Below are 24,036 nucleotides of genomic sequence, written 5' to 3'. Positions count from 1 at the left end.
TAAAGGCCAAAATTCCATTTGCCCTCTTAATTACTTGCTGCACCTGCATGCTAACTTTTTGTGTTTCAATCACAAGAACACCCAGATCCCTCTTTTTTGGAGTCTCTCTCTATTTATATAATAGTCTGCATTTTGATTCTTCCTACCAAAGTGCATGACCTCACACTTTCCTACATTAAACTCCATCTGCCAAGTTTTTGCCCACTCACTCAACCTATCTATATCCCCTTGCAGATTCCTTATGTCTTCATGACAACATGCCCTACCTATTTTTGTATCATCAGCAAATTTGGATATATTACACTCTGCCCCCTCCTCCATGTCATTAATATAGATAGTAAATAATTGAACACCAAGCACTGATCCTTGTGGCACTCCACTAGTCACATCCTGCCAATGAGAAAATGGCCCATTTATGCCTACTCTTTGTTTCAAGGAATTGGTAATTCGTGTGTGCATCATCACTTCAGGAAGTGATGTCATACAGTATGTGACAGAGTAGGAGATGGGATGATCCCCGGTAAGATGTGCCTGTAATACTCTCCTGTAAATTGTATATAGTATTGTCAGTCTTCAATAAAAAAGTCAAATTATTTGTTGGCGTTGGTCAGTGTGTGATTGGTAAGTCTGTGTGAAGAACAGGGGTTGGCAACATGTCTGTCCATGGACACCAGTGTCCACGTTAAAACAGTTCGGTCCGTGACTGATAATTTCAGGGATGAGAAATTTCCCATTGGCTTCTTCTTCCAGACCATTCTGACTTTCAATCAAATCGCAGCCGTCAGTTTTACAGCTGACAGGTCCTTAGAGCAGAGACAACGTTTCAGAACCTCAGACAAGTTCGGAGCTTTCCGGCAGTTCTGATTTCATTTAAAAGCCCTCCAGAAAACCCCGAGCTTGTCCGAGTTTCGGAAGTGCTGTCTCTGCTCAAAGCACCTGTCAGCTGTGAAACTGACGGCTACGATTTTTAAAAAAAGACTAACCATAAAGCTGAGAGTTCTCGCTCTCTGCAACTGTCAGAAAGAGGGAGAGAGAGAGAGGAGAGTAAGAGGGAGAGAGGAGACCGGAGGTGGGTGTCGGCAGAGAGAGAGAGGGGCTGAGAGAGAAAGGACAACCTGAAAGGTTTACCCCGTATCCTTAGATTATGACCCCTGGTTCTGGACTCACACCCAAATCCCATGAACGAATAAAAAAAGTCACAACTGTGATTGGCTCTTGTAGCGGACTCTGGTTAACAGACAATATTCGGAGCGCCGGCCCCAGACTGTTTAACACTGACTGAGCAGAGAAAATACAACTCACCCCCGAGAATCCGCAGCACAGACCGAGCGGAGGGGAAAACCTGTCCTGGGAACTCTACATTCAGGGAACAGTTTGTCCTGTGAATATGCAGATGTGAATATTGTGGAAGAGAGATTGTACTAAAGGGGAGGGCGGGTTAGTCTAAAGCCACTGTGTTTGTGGGTCCGCTCTCATCGCCGGATTTCAGAGTCATTCTTGTGTAAAATCAAATGATTTTCCAGTCAAAGAACCGCCCTGCTCCCTGCTCAGCCCCAAAGTGGGAATTCGGGATCATTTTTTTTTAATTTCAAGATTTCAGTTGAAAAGTAGAGAACATGTCAGCGAGGGGTGAGAGAGGGCGGTCAGTGCAGCAATAAAACCAGGTGAAATGGAAAATGGAGTCCTCAATCCGAGTGAAAGCTTTTCAACAGCAAACATACTGGAGTGAGAGACAGGAAAGATCTAGTCTGGAAGTCTGGAGTCTCTGAATTTGAATGGAATTGGAGAGTTTGTGAGGAGAGAGAAACACAGAGAGACAGCAGGATCCGGGAGCTGACAGCAGCTTGTCTCCGCCCCGTCCTCTCTCTGCCTTTAAGTTGCTCTGTACCGCCACCACCGGCTTCATTTCTGACCCAGATCACATTGACAGAGAGAATTTGTGCAGAGTCCCGGACATGACCGATTGTGCAGCCGCCCAAACGGCTCCTCCAGCCGCCGCCGCCGCCCAAGTCAAGACCCCCAAGAAGAAGAAGGTGGCTCCCCGGAACAAGCCAGCCAGTCTCCAGTTGGGCGAACAGATCCTTAAGATTGTGCCGGCTTTCAGCGATCGCAAGGGGATGTCCCTGGCCGCCATAAAGAAGGCTCTGGGTAGCAGCGGTGTCGATGTGGAGAAGCTCAGGACCCAGATCAAGCAAAGTATCAAGAGGAATGTGAACAAAGGCTCCCTGGTGCAGAGCAAGGGACAGGGAACCTCCGGCTCCTTCAAAATCAGCAAGAAGGAAAACCCAGGGAAAAGTGGGAAAGAAGATGAAGAAACCAGCAGACAAGAAATCTTTAGTGAAGAAACCATCAGACAAGAAATCTTTAGTGAAGAAACCAGCAGACACGAAATCTTTAGTGAAGAAACCAGCAACCAAGAAATCTTTAGCGAAGACACCAGCAGCCAAGAAATCTTTAGTGAAGAAACCAGCAGATAAGAAATCTTCAGTGAAGAAACCAGCAGACAAGAAATATTTCATGAAGAAACCAGCAGACAAGAAATCTTTAGTGATGAAACCAGCAGACAATAAATCCTTCGTTAGAAACCAGCAGACAAGAAATCATTGGTGAAGAAACCAGCAGCCAAGAAAGTGACAACAAAGAAAGTAACAGCCAAGAAAACGAGCAGCAAGGCGGCGGCAACGCCAAATAAGGCGGTGAAGAAAGAAGTGCTTCAGAAAAAGTCTCCTGCGAAGAAGGTCAAAAAAGGCAAGAGTGCGGCGGGCGGAAAGGCGCTGAAGAAAGTGCAGACATGGACGAGCAAGGTCAAGCCGAAAGCAGTGAAGGCTCAGAAAGCAGGGTCTGGAAAGAAGTGAAAGAGCGCGGGAAACTTGTAAACATCTGAACACAAAGGCTCTTCTCAGAGCCACCCACATCTCTCAGGAAAGAGCTGATCCCCTTATCAAATGATCCCTGTCCCGGCCCCGCCTGCAGATTCCACATGGAAATGATTTGGAGTAAATCCAGGTTCCCTGGTGACTCGCTGAGATCCCCTCCACCCAGCCCTTTCCCCACTCTCTGTAATAAAACAGAAGGATGTCCGGCCCTCACTCTAACTGGAGATGTGTTCGGTGTAGTCTCAGTTCACAAATTCAGGGGGAGAGTCCTGTAAGGTAGCTCGGTCACTCTGACTGAAACCGCCAGTTCACCGGGGCTGCAGCCACTGACACTGCGGGGAGAGAATCCCAGACTCTACCCCGCCACCGGGGGAACAAACAACTTTGTGTCCGGAGCATAGGGAGAGCCGGGGAGAAGGCACATATTGAAGCGCTGCAGTGGACTCAGCTCCTGTGTGTGCACAACTCTCACTGATTCCGTCCTCTGGGAACAGTGCGGTCTAAACAGATCAGGTTAGGAGAGAAACACACAGCCCGAGAATGGCCTCTTTCTTCCTGCATTTACTCTGTTCTGGGAGCAGATCTTCATTGAGAAGTGGCGCTCAGATCACCGGAGAGAAAAAAAACACAATTCAAACTGTCCAAATGAAAAACAGAGAATTAACCCGGACACTTCCATTATTAAATTAATTCATCAGCTCCGAACCAGTTCCCGTTAATGTACCGGGATGGTCTCGGGATTTATAAAATCGAAGGCAGCGGGATTTATTAAATTGTTGATTCTGACACCCTGTAGTTCAGTTCTTCACTTAACTGGAGGGGGAGATGTGTGAGCAGAGAAACAGAGCGAAATCGAGAGAGGGAACTGAAAAGACAACTGGACAGATGTGAAACAGGTCAATCCACTGTCACAATAACTCCATCTCTGATTCCCTCCTGACAGTAACCAGTCCTTTCACAGAGACTGTGGGTGGCTCTGAAAAGAGCCTTTGTTTTATGAGATGACATTTTGGCCGCTTTACTTTTTCTGGGAGCTCTTGAGTGCTGGTTTTCTTGGGCAGCAGCACGGCCTGGATATTAGGCAGCACCCCGCCCTGAGCGATAGTCACCCCTCCCAGCAGCTTGTTGAGCTCCTCGTCGTTGCGGACGGCCAGCTGCATGTGTCTGGGGATGATGCGGGTCTTCTTGTTGTCCCGGGCCGCGTTACCGGCCAGCTCGAGGATTTCAGCGGTCAGATACTCGAGCACAGCAGCCAGATAGACCGGGGCTCCGGCACCCACACGCTCAGCATAGTTGCCCTTTCTCAGGAGCCTGTGAACACGGCCCACCGGCAACTGCAGTCCAGCCTGGGAGGAGTGAGACTTGGCCTTGGCCCGAGCTTTCCCGCTGGTCTTTCCTCTTCCAGACATTTCCACAATTTCACAAATACTTTCACAAAGAATGAATAATTTCCTTAGCATTTATAACAACCAGCAGGCAGTCAGGATGGCCGAGCGGTCTAAGGCGCTGCGTTTAGGTCGCAGTCTCCATTGGAGGCGTGGGTTCGAATCTCACTTCTGACACCTTGTGTTTTGACTGCACTGGAGGCGTTTGGGAGCAGCGGTGAAGAGCAAAGAGAGAACAGGAAAGAACATGGACAAGCAAAATAACAATAGACCCAAAGATGTTGCATCAAAACATTAGAGTAAGAGGCAACTGAGCAAACAGCAGGGCACAGAAAAGATCAAAAATGTAACCTTTGTATCGGGGTGGAAGATGTTGCCAATATCCTTAATAAATACATTACTGTCTTCTCAAATGAGGGGGTGATGCAGATATTGTTATGAAAGCGGAGGAGTGTGAAGTATTGGACGTGATAACTTAAGGAGAGAGGAAGTCTTAATGTGATGAGCATCCTTGAATGTGGATAAATCACCAGGACCAGATGAAATGTACCCCAGGCTGTTGAATGAAGCCAGGGAAGAAATAGTGGAAGGTCTGACCATCGTTTTCCAGAGGATTGGAGGTCTTGTAACGTTGCAATGAAAGCAAAATACGATGCAGATCAAGCATGGCTGAGCCTTTAGAGTGGAGAAACAGGGCTGAATTCCCTGAACCAGTGCTACAGCTTTCAGAATAGAAGGAGCCTAGACAAACCTGATGGGTTCCACTTAAACAAAAGAGCTGGAGGTGTTGACAGTCAGAACAGATAAAATGTGGAGGAGTGTTTGAAGCAGATTCTGTGTGGTTACTGTCGTTGTACTATGGAGTTATTTCAAGGAGGTGATTCTGAATGTAATGGATCAACGTGGACCCACCCAAGGCAAAGGTCACTGAAAGTGGCAACGCAGGTGGATAAGGTAGTCAAGAAGGCATACGGCATGCTTGCCTTCATCGGTCGGGGTCTCGAGTATAAAAATTGGCAAGTCATGTTGCAGCTGTACAGAACCTTAGTTAGGCCACACTTAGAATATTGCGTGCAATTCTGGTCGCCACACTACCAGAAGGACGTGGAGGCTTTGGAGAGGGTACAGAGGAGGTTTACCAGGATGTTGCCTGGTCTGGAGGGCATTAGCTGTGAGGAGAGGTTGGAAAAACTCAGATTGTTTTCACTGGAACGACGGAGGTGGAAGGGCGACATGATAGAGATTTACAAAGTTATGAGCGGCATGGACAGAGTGGATAGTCAGAAGCTTTTTCCCAGGGTGGAAGAGTCAGTTACTAGGGGACATATGTTTAAGGTGCGAGGGGCAATGTTTAGAGGGGATGTGCGAGGCAAGTTTTTTACACAGAGGGTGGTGAGTGCCTGGTACTTGCTGCCAGGGGAGGTGGTGGAAGCAGATACGATAGCGACGTTTAAGAGACATCTTGACAAATACATGAATAGGAAGGGAATAGAGGGATATAGGCCACGGAAGTGCAGAAGGTGTTAGTTTAGGCAGGCATCAAGATCGGCGCAGGCTTGGAGGGCCGAATGGCCTGTTCCTGTGCTGTACTGTTCTTTGTTCTTTGTTCTAAGCTTCCCTGTGGTCCAGCCTGGTTGAATGGAACTGAAGCAAACAAATCATCCAGAAGAGGAAAAGATGTATAAGGTCATGAAAGCACAGAATTCAGATGGATGCAATACCAGATGGTATGGCAAGAGTGTAAAACAGCAACAGACTGGTGAATAAAACTTTCCCATTGAATAAGACAAGAGAAGAGAAGGGTAATAATAGTGTCAGAGTTGAGTTGTGACACTATTCACATTCCACCTTGATCTGAATATGACTGTGGAAGGGAGTGATTGAGAAGAATAGAGGAGAAATGAAAATAAAGGAGAAATAAACAAAAGGTCTTTTGATTTTAGAATGCTTGTTTTTGGAAATGACAGACTGTAAAGTGTGTGTGTCAGAAGATATAGAGCGAAGTTGGGTATGACAAGATCACAGGAAAGTTGTGCCCTGAGACAAGGTGTGTGTTGACAGGAAAGCTGCTTTCTTTTGCACAAAATGTAATTTATTCATATAATTTGTGCAATTATATTGCAAAGCAGTTCAATTTTAATGTTACATAAGGTACAATACAGATCAGTTTCCTTCAATAAAGTACATGAGGTATCTCACTATCCCTGCCTGCACAGGTTATATTTACAGTATTTACATTACACATCAAACATTCTCTGATGCACACAGCCCGAGGGGTTTTACACAGGTTCCAGCCCCTCGCTGTGCTAGGGCCTTAGTCTGTCGCCTTTCCATTGAGGCTCCATGGTGGCTTCTCCAAGCTTTAATGCCATCCCACAGCACATATGATGGAATGTGCCAGTCTGCAACACTCGGTCACGGACAGCTCTTTGCTCTGGAATACCTGTCCCACGGCCGGGCTCGTTCTCAACAGAGATCATTTCAAATGAACATTTCCTAAATCCTTGCTTTCTCTCTCGCAATAAGAGAACAGGATGTCTGGCAGATTCAGTGTGAGACGATAACACTGCCGGGTAAAGGCCGCTTTCCAACTCCAATTTTAACACAGGAGATTCCCCAAACAGCTGCAGTAAGGTGCTGTAAACTGCTGCAAGCGCATGTGTGTGGAAATGGTGATGTTACTGAGGAGGTTTCATAGTATAGAATGGACTGTGTTTAGGTGGGAATATTACTGAGTGTTAATTGTAGCCGGACCATATTTAAAAACTCTGTCTTTCTGGAAAACCTTGAAAGGTCGAGTCTGGAAAGGTTTGCGTGGAGAGCTGGGTTTCGGTTACACTGTTCATAAAGGGTTTGAAATTGGCATCCCGGAGGAAACTGGAGGTGGAGCTGAAAGATAAGGGGCCGTTCTCCCTCTGTCTGTCACTCTGGGTGTCTCCTTCCCTCTCGCTCTCTGTTTAATCTTCACTCTTGTCTCCTCCCCTCCCTGCTCTCACTCTGCCTTTCTCAGCCAGTTCCGGGCGGCCTGTAAAAAAAAGGAGGCTGACGGAATCAGTCTCTTTTATTGTGCACTGATTTGAGGCAAGAATTATCAGGGTGGCTGTTGTGGGGAAGAGACGGTCGCCCACCTCCTCCTGTAATGTGTCTTTGCAAAGCAGGTGTGGAAAGGGATGCAGTGGTTTTTGTCTAGGTTCATCCCAAGCAGCTCTATAACACAGGAGTCTGTGCCCTCCGGGCTGTTCCCAGGGACGCACACCGAGACAAACATGAACTGCTGCTGGAGGACTATCAATTTGGTGAAAGACGCCCTTTGGTCTGCCCGAAACTTGCTGGTCTTCCAGCGCAAAGAGTTGTCCACCACCGAATGTTGCAGACTGGCACATTCCAAGGTCCAGGACTACGTGGTGAGGGACGCACTAAAGCTTGGGGCAGCCACAGCAAAGGCTCAATGGCGAAAGACCACTGTGTAAGGTCCACCGACCAAGCTTGAGCGGAGGGGCTGGATCCATGGGAAACCCCTCGAACCTATCGGGAAAATGTTGTGTGCTGTAAATGTAGAAATGTATATGGCATGACAATGAAATGGAAGAGTTGTGAGGCAACTCGTGATTGTATAGAAGGAAACTGATCACCTTTGCACTGTTTGTATTTTTGACTTGATGCTGTTTTAAACTGTTTGGGAATGTAATTTTTACAGATTTTTATGAATAAAGTATATTTTGGAAATTTAAAAAAAAAGTCTGGCAGTACACCAGAGTATGGTCCTGGTCGGCAGCATATTAGAATCCATGAGGAAAGACATCATCACCCTCATCTGCAAGCGGAAGGGGGAGGGGGCAGAAATCAGAAATTGGCGGCCCATCTCACTGCTTAACATCGACTACAAGATTCTGTCAAAAGTCATAGCCAGTCGAGTCAAGTTTGCTCTGGAGTTGGTGATTGACCCTGATCAGACCTGTACTATATCAGGCAGGAAGATCTCTGATAGTTTCGCGCTACTCAGGGATACGATCACCTATGTATGGGACAGGAGGGTGGACACCTGCCTCATCAGCCTGGACCAGGAGAAGGCTTTTGATAGGCTATCGCACACCTACATGATGGACGTACTTTCCAATATGGGGTTTGGGGAGGGAATCTGCAATTGGATCAAACTGCTCTGCACAAACATCAGTAGCGCAGTCTCAATCAATGGGTGGGAATCAGAAAGTTTCTCGATCCAATCTGGAGTCAGGCAGGGCTGTCCTCTCTCCCCTGTCTTGTTTGTTTGCTGTATTGAACCCTTTTCTGAGTCTATTAGGAAGAATGCGAGTATCAGAAGGGTAACAATCCCAGGCAGTGGAGGCACTCAGGTTAAAACCTCCCTGTACATGAATGACGTCGCCGTTTTCTGCTTGAACCCGCTGCCTGTGCGCAGACTGATGAGCATCTGTGACCAGCTCGAACTGGCCTCGGGAGCCAATGTTAAACACGGCAAGAGCGAGGCCATGTTCTTTGGGAACTCAGCTGACCGATCCTTTGTCCCCTTCACCATTAGGTCAGACAACCTGAAGGTGCTTGGGTATGGTTCGGAAGGGCGGGGGCGTGCACCAAAACCTGGGAGGAACGAGTAGCCAGGGTACAACATAAGCTGAACATGTGGGAGCAGCGATCTCTCTCTATTGTGTCAGGTTACTGTACGTGGTGCAGGTCTGGCTCATACTGCACTCCTACACTGTGGTGATCACCTGAGCCATTTTCCGTTTCATCTGGGGATCCAAAATGGACCAGGTCCCGAGGGACACGATGTTCAAACCTCTGGAGAAGGGCGGGAAAAATGTACCCAACATCGCCCTCATCCTGATGGCTACCTTTGTGTGCGGCTGTATCAAGCTGTGTGTAGACCTCCAGTACGCAAACTCCAAGTGTCACTCCGTGCTGAGGTTCTATCTGTCCCCGGTGTTGCGAAGGATGGGCCTGGTCATATTGCTGTGGAACGCTCCATCCAGTTGGACTGTGCCATATGTAACACCTATCCTTCATGGAAAAGTTTCTGCGGAAAAACACCTTTGACCACCAATCCATCAGGCACTGGTCTGCACAGAATGTTCTCAAGGCCCCATGGGAAAAGAAGATTGTGGATCCTGTCGGATGGTTTCCCGAGCAGACTTCCAAAGTCATTTGGCGGAATGCCCCATCACCAGAACTTTCAAACAAGCACCAAGATGTAGGTTGGCTGATGGTGAGAAGAGCCCTCCCCGTCAGATCCTTCCAGCATGCCCGAAGTCTCACCCCCTCTGCACAATGCCCTCGAGGTGGCTGTGCTGGGGAAGAGATGGTTGCCCACCTCTTTCTGGAATGTGTCTTTGCAAAGCAGGTGTGGAAAGAGATGCAATGGTTTTTGTCGAGGTTCATCCCAAGCAGCTCTGTAGCACAGGGCTCTGTGCTCTACGGGCTGTTCCCAGGGACGCACACCGAGATAAACATCAACTGCTGCTGGAAGACTATCAATTCGTTGAAAGATGCTCTTTTCTCTGCCCGAAACTTGCTGGTCTGCCAGCGCAAAGAGTTGTCCACGACCGAATGTTGCAGACTGGCACATTCCAAGGTCCAGGACTACGTGCTGAGGGACGCACTAAAGCTTGGGGCAGCTGCAGCAAAGGCTCAATGGGGAAAGACCACAGTGTAAGGTCCCCCCACCATAGTGAACTGAGGGGCTGGATCCATGGGAAACCCCTCGAACTGTAACCAGAAATTATTTGTTTGCTCTAAAATGTACATGGCATGAGAAATTAAATGGAAGGGTTGTGAGGCAACTCACTCCGGTATTGAAGGAAACTGATCTCCTTTCCACTCTTTGTATTGTTTGACTTGGTGCTTTTTGGAACTGTTTTGTAATGTATTTTTTTTACAGATTTTTATGAAGAAAGTATATTTTGGAAATTAATAAAAGAAAGTCTGGCAGAGGTAAAGGAGGCAAAGGACTGGGCAAAGGCGGAGCAAAGCGGCACCGCAAAGTGCTTCGTGATAATATCCAAGGCATCACCAAACCAGCAATCCGCCGCCTGGCTCGCCGTGGCGGGGTCAAGCGGATCTCGGATTTGATCTATGAGGAGACTGGCGGGGTGTTGAAGATTTTCCTGGAGAATGTGATCAGGGATGCGGTCACATACACTGAGCACGCCAAGCGCAAGACGGTCACTGCCATGGATGTGGTGTTCGCTCTGAAACGGCAGGGCCGCACAACTCGACCCTTTCCAGCAAACACACAACAAAGGCTCTTCGAAGAGCCACCCACCGTCTCACAGAGAGAGCAGTGACCTGGAAACGGGAGCTGGGATAGGCTGTTCAGAACTGTCTGGAATAAATCTGTGCTGTATTCGGGTAGAAAACTGGAATCCCCGAAATTGACATTTCATTTGCAGCAAGGATGTGCAGTGGATTTGATTTTCTAAACGGGCTGTGTAAACAGTGCCCGAGGCTCTGCAGTTAGTTATTTCCCCCGTCCACACATGCCCTCAGTGAAAAGCCACATCACTCCTCCAGAATCACTCATCGTTTTCATAGAATGTCAAAATGATTTCGCTGCTTGTCACGAGACGGTGTTTCCTGCACTGAAACTGACAGGGTTTGTGAAACTGATCAGTTTCAGCTCATTCATTCAGGGACCTGGAATTCCCTCAGTTTGGGCCCGCGCGAACCCGTGCCCACTTCTGATTGGTCACCCTCTTCCCATTCACATTTCTTAACCAATCGCAGAGACTCGAATTAGGGAAAATGCAGCAAATCATTGGCTTAAATTGTCGAAATTGGCAGAACGTTTGATTTCGAAAAAGGCGCCAATTTCAGTGTCGGCAAAAAGCGAATTACTGGAAAATCTATTTAAAGTTGTTCGTAAAATATTTTCCACCAACCTTTAAAAACCTTTCTTTATTCCGCTATTATCGCCACAAATTCCTGGCGCTATTTTACGCACAGCTTTAACCTGTCATTTCGCCACCCCCCCCCCCCCCGCACTTCTTATCTGTAACCGGCGGTAAAAGACTCCATTCAGCATTCCTTCAGGGACCAATAACTCAAACTCGGTGTGGAAAGGAATACATTATACTATTGGTAATTCCCCTTCACACAGGGATCAGGGGAACAGTGAGAAGCCACTGAAATAGTTGCTCATAAACATTTTAAATAGTTCCGATTCTGTTCTGTTACTGACATGCTGGAATCAGACAGTAATCAGCCGTTTCACAGAGACTGTGGGTGGCTCTGAAAAGAGTCTTTGGTTTATTAGATGACATTTTGTCTGCTTTGCTTTTTCTGGGAGCTCTGAGCGCTGGTTTTCCTGGGTAGCACCCCGCCCTGAGCGATGGTCACCCCTCCCAGCAGCTTGCTGAGCTCCTCGTCGTTGTGGACAGCCAGCTGCAGGTGTCTGGGGATGATGTGGGTCTTCTTGTTGTCCTGGGCCGCGTTACCAGCCAGCTCGAGGATTTCAGCTGTCAGATACTCGAGCACAGCAGCCAGATCGACCGGGGCTCCGGCACCCACATGCTCAGCATAGTTGCCCTTTCTCAGGAGCCTGTGAACACGGCCCACCGGGAACTGCAGTCCAGCCCGGGAGGAGCGAGAGTTAGCCTTGGACCGAGCTTTCCTGCCGGTCTTTCCTCTTCCAGACATTTCCACAATCTCACAAATACTTTCATAAATGGATAATTTCCGCAGCATTTACTTTACTTAAAGACTGAGAACTCTCCTCAATGGTCGGTACTTAATTCACCTCATTTGCCTGTATTCTTCACCAATCAGGTCACTGACCAACAGAAGAGGGCGGGATTTACCCGCCACGACATCAGAAGCAGAGAATTTGTCAATTTCAAAAAGCCCGCCAATTTCATCATCGGAAAGGAGCGGATTAAAATAAATGTCATCCTTAGTCAAAGATTTAAAGTCCCTTCTCTTGATTTTGTTTTATTCAACTTGTAAAATGTTATTTAAATTGTGACTCATTCTGCAATCGCTTTCAAACTGTCCCGGGTGGGGCCTGCATTGGCCTGAAGTGAAATACTCAGTTTAGCTTTGAATCAGAGCCCAGTGTCCTTCTCTGAAAAGAGGGAGCCGGATCAAGTCCTCAAACGGCCCTTAACTTGCTCTGCAATATTCCCATCCCAGGCTGTTACACTGCGGAGAGTTGCTGTTAATAAAATGATTAATCAGTGAAGGGATGAAGGTCTAATCCTTACCTCTGAAATCAGCTGTTAATGCGGTCATTCAGGGGCTGTGAAAAACCAGAATAAGAGCAGCTTTAAGCAAAAAAAGTGAAGGCGGGTGATCAGATTATGGGTTCGTGTTCGGTTAATAACAGGAGATACAAACACAGCAGTGGGATCGTTATTATATGAGACATTGACTTAAAGTGATTTCATAGAGATGTCGGATGCAGCTTTTTCAGAGATTGTTGGTGGCTCTTAAAAGAGCCGTTGTGTTTGATCTGTTTTTCAGTCCATTGTGCAGTTTTACTTGGAGCTGATGTACTTGGTCCCTTCCGACACGGCGTGCTTGGCCAGCTCCCTGGGCAGCAGCAGGCGCACGGCGGTCTGGATCTCCCGGAGCTGATGGTTGTTGTAATGGGCCAGGCGGGAAGCATCACCCGCGATGCGCTCGAAAACATCGTTCACAAACGAGTTCATTATGCTCATGGCCTTGGAGGAGATGCCGGTCTCGGGGTGAACCTGCTTCATCACTTTGTAGATGTAGATGGAGTAACTCTCCTTCCTGCGCTTCTTGCCGCCCTTTATTGACGGTTTATTTAAGGTTTTCTTGGCGCCCTTCTTAGGAGCTGCTTTCTTCTCTTTTTTTTATTTCCAAAATAGACTTTATTCATAAAAATCTGTTAAAAATACATTGCCAAACAGTTTTAAACAGCACCAAAAAATACAAACATTGCAAGGGAGATCAGTTTCCTTCAGCACAATCATGAGTTGCTTCACAACCCTTCCATTTCACATTTGTCATGCCAATTACATTTTTACATTTACAGCAAATGAAAATTTTCCCGATACAGTTCGAGGGGTATCCCAGGGGTCCAGCCCCTCAGTTCAGCTTGGTGGGGGGACCTTACCATTTTCAGTTTCAGATGCAGAAATAAACCAAACCCCTTCCGAGTGCGGATTAAATAGACAATCCCACAGCTCTATGCTAATGAGGGATGGGAGAAAGTAAAGATTGTGATTGGGTGATTGGCAGTGATGTCACAATAGTTTTATATCTGCAACCAATCACAAACTGCATTCAGGAATTCCATTTCCCAAAGACTCTCTCCAGCCCCAGTTTCTATTGAAAAATCCACCGGGAAATGACGCCTGGCTGCGGGGGTCTCTTATTCTCAGCAGCTTCTCACATTCCGGCCTCTAAATTGAGCGCTTTGTTGGGCGGAAATATTTATTCAGGCAGTTTCAACAGCTCAGAGCCGACACTGGGTTAGAAACCAGAAATGGGAATACGGGTCACAAACAAGGAGTTTATGCTGAACCTTTATAAATCTCACTGGTTATTGGCCTCAGCTGGAGCATTGTGTCTAATTCTAGGTTCCACATTTTAGCAGGGATATCAAGGCCTGAGAGAGAGTGGAGAGGAGATTGACTAGAATGGCACTAGAGATGCGTGAAAGGATAGCAAAGCTAGGGTCGTTCTTCTTGGTGCAGAGATGTTAATGTAATATTTAATAGTTGTGTTCTACATTGTAATGGGTTTAAGAGGAACTGTTCCCACTGGCAGAAGGGTCTGTCACCAATGGACACAGAATTGTTAAAAGAATCAGGGGAAGATCAGGTGATATTTTAACACGCGTTCTGATGATCAGAAATGTACTGCTTGAAAAGGGAGGTGAAAACAGATTCAACAATAACTTTCCTGAGGGAATTCGATCATTATTTGATGGGGAAATTACAGGGCAATGTGAAAATGACAGGGAGGTGGGACTGATTGGATAGATCTTTCAAAGAGCAGCACAATTGTTCAAATGAACACTTTCCGTGTTGTAAAATTGTGATTATTGCTGTTCAGAAACATCCTGACACATCCTGAAACATCATGTCGCCTTTCAGTTAACCAGTTTTAAACACCTGGAACTGAGCTGAGTATTTTATTGGCTGTGATTATAGCATCAGAGAACAAAAGACAGCGGCCCAGTCCCAAAGTCCACAGAAAGACTCAATGTATTGCTCCATGTGAGCGATGCTGTTAGAGCAGTGAGCATAGCTGCTTTCCAAACAGCTGGAATAAAAACAGAAAATGCTGGAAATACTCAGCAGGTCAGGCAGCATCTGTGGAGAGAGATCAGAGTTAATGTTTCAGGTCAATGACCTTCCAAGCAGCTGTGCCCGGGTTTGATTCCCAGCCATTACAGTTTGGCGTTCCTTAAATTCCTCAGATGAGAAACTGAAAGATAGGAACTGAGTTGGGTGCTGTCTCAAAGGAATTTTGTTTCCCAAACCAAGAAGTGTATAATTTGAATAAACATATTTCCAACACTGATTTCCTTCAAATTAAAGTTAAATTGAACTCTGATTTTACTCCTTTTTATTGATAATTATTATTTGACCTGAATCATGCAGTGGACTCAGAATAGAATTACTCAGATTCATTTTCCCACAGCTATTCCCGTTCCTTATAAGAAACAATTCCTGGATTCTGGAAGCTGTGGATTGGAGGGTAACAAACATATCCACACTATTCAAGAAAGGAAGGAGAGAGAAAGCAAGGAACTGGAGGCCAGTTTGCCTGACATCAGCAATGGGGAATATGCTACAATCTATTATTACAGACATGGTAAAGGGTGATGTGGAATATCAGAATATGGTTGGGCAGAGTCAACATGGATTTATTAAAAGGAAATTGTCAATGACAAACTTATTAGAATGTGTTGATGTTGTAACTGCCAGGGTAGATAAGGGGAACCAGTGGATGTAGTCTGTTTGGATTTTCAAAAAGCATTCAATAAGTTATCAAACAAGTGGTTATTACACCAATGTAGGTCCCATGCAATTTGGGGATAACATATTAGTATAGATTGAGTAGTAGTTAACAGACAAAAAACAGAGAGCAGGAATAACCGAGTCATTTTCGGCAGGAAAGCTGTAAGTAGTTGGATACTGCAAGGATTGGTGCTCGGGACTCAGTTATTTCCATTCTGTATCAATGACTTAGATGAGGTGACCGAATGTAATGTTATCCATGTTTGCCGATGATATAAAGTGAGGTGGCAAAGTAAACTGTGAGGAGGATGCAAAGGGGGAAAAAAGGGATTTCGACAGACTAAGTATGTGGGCAAGAATGTGAGAGATGGAATATAATGGGGAGAAGTGTAAAGTTACACACTTTGGCAGGAAAACAGCAATACAGAACATTTTTGAAATTAGTGAGAGACTGGGAAATGTTTACATTCAGAGGGACCCGAGTGTCCTTGTCCAGGAATCACAGAAAGTTAACGTGCAGGTACTCAACTAATTAGGAAAGCAAATGATATGTTTGTCTTTATTGCAAAGAGGTTAGAGTATGAGTATTTATTGCAATTATACAGCGTGAGATCACCCTTGGACTGCTGTGCAGTTTTGGTCCCCTTATCTAAGGAAGGATATACTTTCCTTAGAGGGAGTACAGAGACGTGCCACTAGGCTGCTTCCCAGGATGAGGGGATTGTCCTATGAGAAGAGATTGAATAGACTAGGCCTCTAATCCCCAGAATTCAGAAGAGTGAGAGGTAATCTCACTGGTAGATAAAATGCTCAGTGGCTTGATATGGTAAATGCTGGGAGGATGTTTCCTCTCGCTGGGCAATCTGGAATGAAGGGTTACAGTCTCAGTATAAAGGGCTTGGTCATATTTGACTGAGAAGAGGAGATTTTTTTTCAGTCAAAGGGTTATGAATCTTTTGAATTCTCTATCCCAGAGAGCTCTGGATGCTCAATCATTGTGTATATTCAAGAGAGATCGATAGGTTTTTGGATACTAAGGGAATCAAGGGGGCTGTGCCAGTGTGGTAAGATGGAGTTGAGGTAGGAGAACAGCTGTTATATTATTGAATGGTGGAACTATTTCGATGGGCAGAGTGGCCACTCCTGCTCTTATTTCTTATGTAAACTTTCATTCCCTCCCAGGGATTGTTTTATTCTTCAAAAAGAGAAATACTGCAGCCGCTAGAAATCTGAATAACAGACGATTCTGGAAACACTCAGCAGTTCCAGCAGTATCTATGGAGAGAGGAAGGGAGGAGCAATGTTTCAGGTCTATAGAAGGGTCACAGAACTGGACCATTAACCCGAGCTTCTCTTCTCCACAGTTGTTTCTGGACTGGCTGAGTGTTTCCAGTATTTTAGCTTTTTTTCTTTCTATATGTTATCTCTTTCCCTTTTGACTGTTTGCTGTGAAACTTTCAGCATTGTGCTCAGTTCTTTGTGCAGTTATGTTTTCTTTATTTGAAGTAATGCAAATAGTATCCGGAAAAATCAGACAGAAATACTGCTCAATGTAGTGTAATATATAACAGGGCACATTTACAAATATCAGATCAATGTAGTAAACATTTTTATTAAGAATTGATTACTTTTATTTTCAGTATAAAAATGTGAAGCAATATGAGTTTATTACAAAGTTTATTACCTCACATTACCTGTTTATTAACCCTGACAGACTGTGCCAATTTCTGCTTCTATGTTGCAGTTCTCACTTTCAGCTAGCAAATGTCAGCAATCTGTGATACAGTGCAGTTTACAGATCAGACAGTCAAAACAACATGCAATAATTGTTCAGATTATGTAGGACAGGTGGGATTTAGAAATACTGGGAAAGGAGATGAGTTGTTATTACACTGAGTTTGCCCAAAGATTAGAGACACCATTGTGGCAAATCAGTCTGTTGTCCTGTACATGAGAATGAGAATCATTCTGTATTTGTGGCTATCTGTCAGTCTCTATTACTGAGTGGGAGTGTGCGATTCATGCTGCATTGGTCAGTCTCTGGTACAAAGTGTGATATTCACTCTGAATGTATAAGGCTCTGGAACTGTTTGTGTGTGTGGAATTCATTCTGTATCTGTCAATCTCTGGTACTATATATGAATGTGGCATATATGTTATAGCTCTCAGTGTCACTGCATGTGTGTGTGGGTTTCATTTGATATCTGTTAGCCTCTGTTTCTGTACATGACTGTCAGATTCATACTGTGCCAAAATGTCCCTGTTGCTGTATGTGACTGTGTGATTCATTCTGTATCTGTCATTCCCTGGTATTATGTGTCAGTATAGACTCATTCTGTATCCCAGTCACATGCACTATATTTGAGAGTGCGATTAATTCTGTACCTTTAAGTCAATGGTATTATATGTAAGTGTTGGATTTCTGTTGGATCTCTCAGTTATTAGTTTCTGTTGTGAACTTGGGATGGACATAACATCTGTCAGTCTCTGGTACTGCCTGTGAGTGTGTGTTTTGTTCAATATCTGTCAGTCTCAGGTACTGTCCTCGTGTGTACTTTTTGTTCAATACTTTCAGTTTCTGGTACTGCCTGTGAGTGTAGGTTATGTTCAATGTCTGTCAGTCTCTGGCACTGCCTGTGAGTGTAGGTTATGTTCAGTATCTGTCAGTCTCTGGTACTTCCTGTGAGTGTGGGTTTTGTTCAGTATCTGTCAGTCTCTGATACTGCCTGTGAGTGTAGGTTATGTTCAGTATCTGTCAGTCTCTGGTACTGCCTGTGAGCGTGGGTTTTGTTCAGTATCTGTCAGTCTCTGGTACTTCCTGTGAGTGTGGGTTTTGTTCCGTATCTGTCAGTCGCTGGTACTGCCTGTGAGTGGGATGCATTCAGTAGCCATCAATCTCTGGGTCAGTTTGTCATTCTGGATTCACTCTGCACAGAATTACATAGTATTTACAGCACAGAGACAGGCTTTTCTGCCCAAGTGCTGGTAGTTCCAATGAGGTTACTCCAACCCTACTTCATCTAATCCTATCAGCAAATCTCTCAAATTGTTTCTGCCTCATTTAATCATTTAGCTTGACGTTAAATGTAACAATGTTCAGCAGCTCAAGTGCTGTCAAAGCAGGGTAAATAAGTTTCCCCTGAGTTATTTATTTAATTTATTACTGACTATTTCATATCGACAGCTTTGGACTCCGCCACAAGTGGGAAACATCTCTACCTCTACCCTAACAAAACCCTTCATATTATTCAATGCTTCTATTAGGTGACCACTCAGAGAAAAGAGCCCAGGCTTGTTCAATAGTATGAACTCCTGTGGAACATATAGTTCGGTTTGCATTTATGGAATAAATGCTGTATCTCAGTCTGAAACTGTATGTGATTTTAGATTGGCATATAATGTGTAGCTCAGGCTGCAATAAATAACTGAGACAATATCTGTCATTCTTAGACTATAGTTTTGTGGAGTGCTATGTTATCTGTCATTCAGTCTGTTCTGATAGAATATATAATGTTACCTTTAAGTCTGAGGCAATGGGGGGTCAGGTACAGGGTCCGGGGGTGCCCAATGGCGGCGGTTGGAGCTTTGAGGGTGGCCCTCCATGGGGATCAGGGTGCCTAATCAGGAGGAACCCCCCGCAGCCCGCAAGAAAGACTCCTGGTTTTATCAGGCAGCGTTCCTGGTGCCTTTGCCACACTGCCTCCCCGCCCCTAACCCAACTGAGGAAAAAATACCTGCAGCAGAGAGAGGAGGCCCATATGTGGCTGTTAATTGGCCAATTAAGGGCCTTGATTGGCCTGGGGCAGACAGGCTGTTTCTCCCCACCCCCGTTCCCTGTAATATTGCAGTGGGTGTGGGAGGGGTTCAGAAAATTTCCATCAGATTGGAAGTTGGCAGATGTTAAACTGCTTTTCAGGAAAGGAGGGAGAGAGAAAACTGTGAACTACAGGTCAGTTAGCCTAATATCAGTCCTTGGGAAAATGCAGGAAGTCTGAACAATGCACTGAGAAAAGCATTCAAACAAGTCAACATGATTTTCCTGAAGGGAAATCTTGTTTGACAAATTTAAGAGAGTTTTTTGAGGATGTAACTAGCAGGGTAAAGGGAAACTAGTCGTATTCCTGGATTTCCAAAAGGCATTCAATAAGGTGCTACATAAAAGGTTAATACAGAAGATAAGGGACTCATGGAATTGTGGGTAATAAATTAGCATGGATAGAGGATTGGTTAATGGACAGGAAGCAAAGAGTGGGTATAAACAGATTGGCAGGCAGTGAATAATGGCGTGTCGCAAGGATAAGTGCTGGGGTCTCAGCTATTTACAATCTAAATTAATGACTTAAATGAAGAGACAGAGAATAATGTATCTAAGTTTGCTGATGATACAAAGGTAGGTGGAAAGGGAAGCTGTGGGAGGACAGAGAGAGGCTGCAAAGAGATATAGACAAGTTCAGTGAGTGGGCAAGAAGATGGTAGATGGAGTATAATGTAGGGAAGTGTGAAGTTATTCACTTTGGTCATAAGAATAGAAAAGTAGAATATTTGATAAAAGGTGTGAAACTTGTAACTGTTGGTGTTCAAAGAGACTTGGGTGTACTTGTACAAGAAATACAGAAAGTTAGCATGCAGGTACAACAAGCAATTAGGAAGGCAAATGGCGTGTTGGCCTTTATTGCGAGGGGATTAGAATACAGCAGTAAAGAAGTGAGTTACAATTGGACAGGATTTCGGTGAGACCACATCTGGAATACAGTGTGACGTTTTGGTCTGCACACTTAAGAAAGTATATATTTACATTGGAGGCGGTGCAGCAAATGTTCACTAAATTAGTCCCTGGGATGAGGGGATTGTCCAATGATGAGAGGCTGAGTAAATTGGGCCTATACTCTGGAGTTTAGAAGAATGAGAGGTGATCTCATTGAAACATACAAAATTCCAAAGGGGCTGGATAGGGGAGACACTGAGAGATTGTTTCTGCTGGTCGGAGAATCTAAAACATGGGGACACAGTCCCACGATAAGGGGCTGATCATTTAGGACTGAGATGAGGAGAAATTACTTCACTCAAAGGGCTGTGAATCTTTGGAATTTTTTACTCCAGAGGATTGTGGATGCTCCATCATTGAATACATGTAAAGCTGCGATAGACAGATTTTTGATCTCTCAGAGAATCAGGGGACAAGGCGAGCAGGCGGGAAAGTGGAATTGAAGCCTAAGATCATCCATGATGGTCCTAAATGGCGGAGCAGGCTCCACGGGCCACATGATCTACTCTTGCTCCTATTTTGTGTGTTTTTATGTTCTGACTACGTCTGCTGTCGGTGATTGTGGAATTGATGTCTCTGCTCTCTGTGAGTGATACTGTACTTACTGTGTGTGAGGAGCTGGCTGCACTTCCCCTTGTGTCGAGGAATCACTACATTTATTCAGCCTCCTCAAGTATTGCCTGTAGAAAGAAAAAGTATTTATTATAATTCAGGAAGAGATGTGGTGGAAGTTACAAGAGAGACCAAAACAATTTTTCAATGAATAATCATTGTGAACAATCACAAAGGAAACCCAGCAATACAAACTGAGTCAGTGTCTGATTCCACTGCAGTCCTGCAGCCCCCAGCTACTGCATACAAGGGGCTTTGGCCATTTTACAACAATTAAATAACATCCAGAAACCATCCACTGGGCCAGGAATGGGACTGACCGCCGGAGCAGGGACTTTTACACAGGTCAGATTTCCAGTTCCCACTCCCATGGTCTAACCGTTCAAATGAAACCAAACAGCCGCTGTTAAAAATGTGTCCTTCACACTTCTCACCTGGTGCTTATAATAGATTCACTTTGTGTAACTCCCCACATCCTGACTGTCCTCTTCTGTTTCCACACTTCACTGTCCAATAACAACAAACTGCGGGAACAGTCTATACCCCTCTCATTCCGCTGGCGCAGACATGATGGTTTGAATGGACTCATTCTGTGCCGGAAGTTTTCCACGTTTCTGGCTGAAGTGCTGCAGAAATCTGGGCCTGCGCTCCCCTCCCCCAGCACTGCCTGTGAGCGGAAGAAGATGGTTTAAAACAGCCGCGAATGGAGAGATCCCGGTCCCGGGGGAAGGGAGCAAACAGCAGCTTCCTTCCAGCAGGACATCGCTTTGGGAGCATGTCCGCAGATAGACTCAGAGATTAGCATCGAGTCCGGGGCAAGTTCAGGGGCAGGCGGGGGCTGCTTGTAAGAGGCGGAGTGGATCTGGAACTGGTCTCGGAACATGGAGTGAGCGAAGAAGCCATTCTCCGGTTGTGTGTGGACAAGGGGATGGAGACAGAATGGGAAGAAACTTATTGTAGTGGAGTGAAACAGTGACAATATTTGTGTTGTGGTGGTTCTTTTGCGGGTATCCATAATGATTATTATTTGAGAGATTAAATTCATTAAAACTCTATATCTTTGATCTCACCTGCATTTTAGTTACAAACATACTTTTGTTCAAACAGGCAAATGATTGAATGAACCAGAATAAATGGGCTATTTCCTCCACCCAAGTTACAAGGAAGAGTGCCACCAGCTCCTTCTCACACACAATACGTACATTATCACTCACAGAGCGCAGAGACACAGACAGGTCATCAGTTCCACAGTCTCAGACAGCAGAAATAGTTCCAGAGACTCATTTTCAATCCATCAATCAAATAGAGCAGGAAAGACAGACGTTGTTTCCATGTCACCGCAACTCATTACCACTGACAGGTAGATACATACATCCCAGTCCAACTTCTCACCCACAATCAAATTATCAGTGTGTCAATCCCACAATAGTGCAACCTCAGCTACAAATTAAACACACAGAGAAATGACACGTGGTTCCTGTTTCAAAGTTACAGAATTAACCTCAATCATGTACTCTGAGATTCAAGTTAAATACCAGCCCAATATTTACACAGGTTATGAGTTTATTATCAGTATTAATTCCCATCATGTTTCCAGACACATACATTAGACTCAAGTCCATAATCAGATTGAGAGATTCTGAAATATCGTATAACCTGAGACCCAAACTCAGATTCCAGTTTAAAACTCATCCGGATTGTGAAACTAAAAGATACATTATAAATTTGATCAGTATAGTCTGAGCTATAAGTTACATACCAGTCCTGAAATCTCGTACAGTGGCAGATGGAAGATACTGTACAATTCCAGACTGAGCTCATTTTACATGCATGTCCAAGATTCTCCCTCAGACTGAATGGCACTGATCAAATTGATCAGTACAGCCTGAGTTACACTTGCACACCAATCCTGTATCAGATTGTTGGATACATTATCTTTCAGTATTGTGTTCACAGTGACAGAGATTTAATACTAAGCAAAACCTCAAATATATTGTCTGCTTAAAACCTACCACATCTGTGGCCTTTTGCTGTGCTGACATCTTATGGAGAATAAATCCAGACTTGCCATCAGTCCCAGGGACGGAAGATTATATAATGAATCCCACACTCACACAGAGTACCAGATACTGACAGATAGAGAGTGATGCTGAAACACATGCTCAGTGCCAGATGCTGCAAGATATAGGTTGATTACTGCACTCACTCACAGTACTTCAGCCTGAGTCATCTAAAGCAACCTAACACACAAAAAATAGCAGTGAGAGAGTAAGAAAGAGTCCAAAACTCACATAGAGTACCAGACACTGATAGATACAAACTGAAAACTACACACACATGGATATAGGATTGGCTAACTCACAGGAAACAGAGAGTGGGGACACATGGGGCATTTTCAGATTGGCAAACTGTAACTAATGGATTGTCACAGGGACCAGTGCTGGTGCCTCAACTATTTGTGGTCTATATTAATAATTGCATGAAGGGACTGAGTGTACTGTTGCCAAATTTATGGGTGGTACAAAGATAGGTAGGAAAGAAAGTTGTGAGGAGGACATAAAGTGTCTGCAAAGAGATATAGATAGGTTAAGTCAGTGGGCAAAAGTTTGGCAGATGGAGTATAATATAGGAAAATGTGAGATTGTCTACTTTGGCAGGAAGAAAAGAAAAACAGAATGTTACTTACATAGAGACAGACTGCAGAATGCTGCTGTACCGAGGGATCTGGGTGCCAGGTACATGAATTACAGAAAAGTTAGCATGAAGGTATAGCAAGTAATTAGGAATGCAAATGGAATGTTGGAATTTTTAGCAAGGGGAATGGAGTATAAAAGTAGGGAAGTTTTGCTGTAACTGCACAGGGCATTAGTGGCATCCCAACTAAAGTACTCCATACAGTTTTGGTCTCCTTACTTAAGGAGGGATATACTTGTATTGGAATCAGTTCAAAGAATGTTCACTAGGCTGATTCCTGGGATGAAGGGTTGACTTGTGAGAAAAGGTTGAGCAGATTGGGCCTCCACTCACTGGAGTTTAGAAGATTGAGAGGTGATCTTATTGAAACCTATAAGATTCTCAGTGGGCTGGACAGGTAGATGCTGGGAAGATGTTTCTCCTTGTGGGGGAATGTAGAATTATGGGCCACAGTTTCAAGATAAGTGGTCTCCCATTCAAGGAAGAGATGAGGAGGAATTTCTTCTGTCAGAGGGTTGCTCATCTTTGGAATTCTGTTCTCCAGAGGACTGTGGAGGCTGGGTCATTGAATATATTCAAGGCTGTGACAGACAGATTTTTTGATGTACAAGGGAGTCACTGGTCAATGGGCACAGGCAGGAAAGTGGAATTAAGGCCTCAATCAGAACAGGCATGATCTTATTGAATGGCAGAGCAGGATTTATGGGCCACATGGCCTTCTGGAAGCGATCCTGAGTGTCATTGTCGATATCTGCCCT

The 24,036-nt window shown here is 45.0% G+C and overlaps 1 non-coding gene across 1 annotated transcript; it reads left to right on the top strand.

The window, feature by feature from the left end:
* The first annotated feature begins 4,355 nt into the window (after positions 1–4,355).
* trnal-uag (transfer RNA leucine (anticodon UAG)) lies at positions 4,356–4,438 on the top strand. Its single transcript has one exon. It is a non-coding gene; the product is annotated as a tRNA-Leu (tRNA).
* Positions 4,439–24,036: the final 19,598 nt, after the last annotated feature.

The sequence above is a fragment of the Heterodontus francisci genome, unplaced genomic scaffold (genome assembly GCF_036365525.1).
Source record: "Heterodontus francisci isolate sHetFra1 unplaced genomic scaffold, sHetFra1.hap1 HAP1_SCAFFOLD_210, whole genome shotgun sequence".
Classification (NCBI taxonomy): Eukaryota; Metazoa; Chordata; class Chondrichthyes; order Heterodontiformes; family Heterodontidae; genus Heterodontus; species Heterodontus francisci.
The sequence above is the reverse complement of the archived record's forward strand: the minus strand, read 5'-3'. Positions and strand labels throughout refer to the sequence as shown.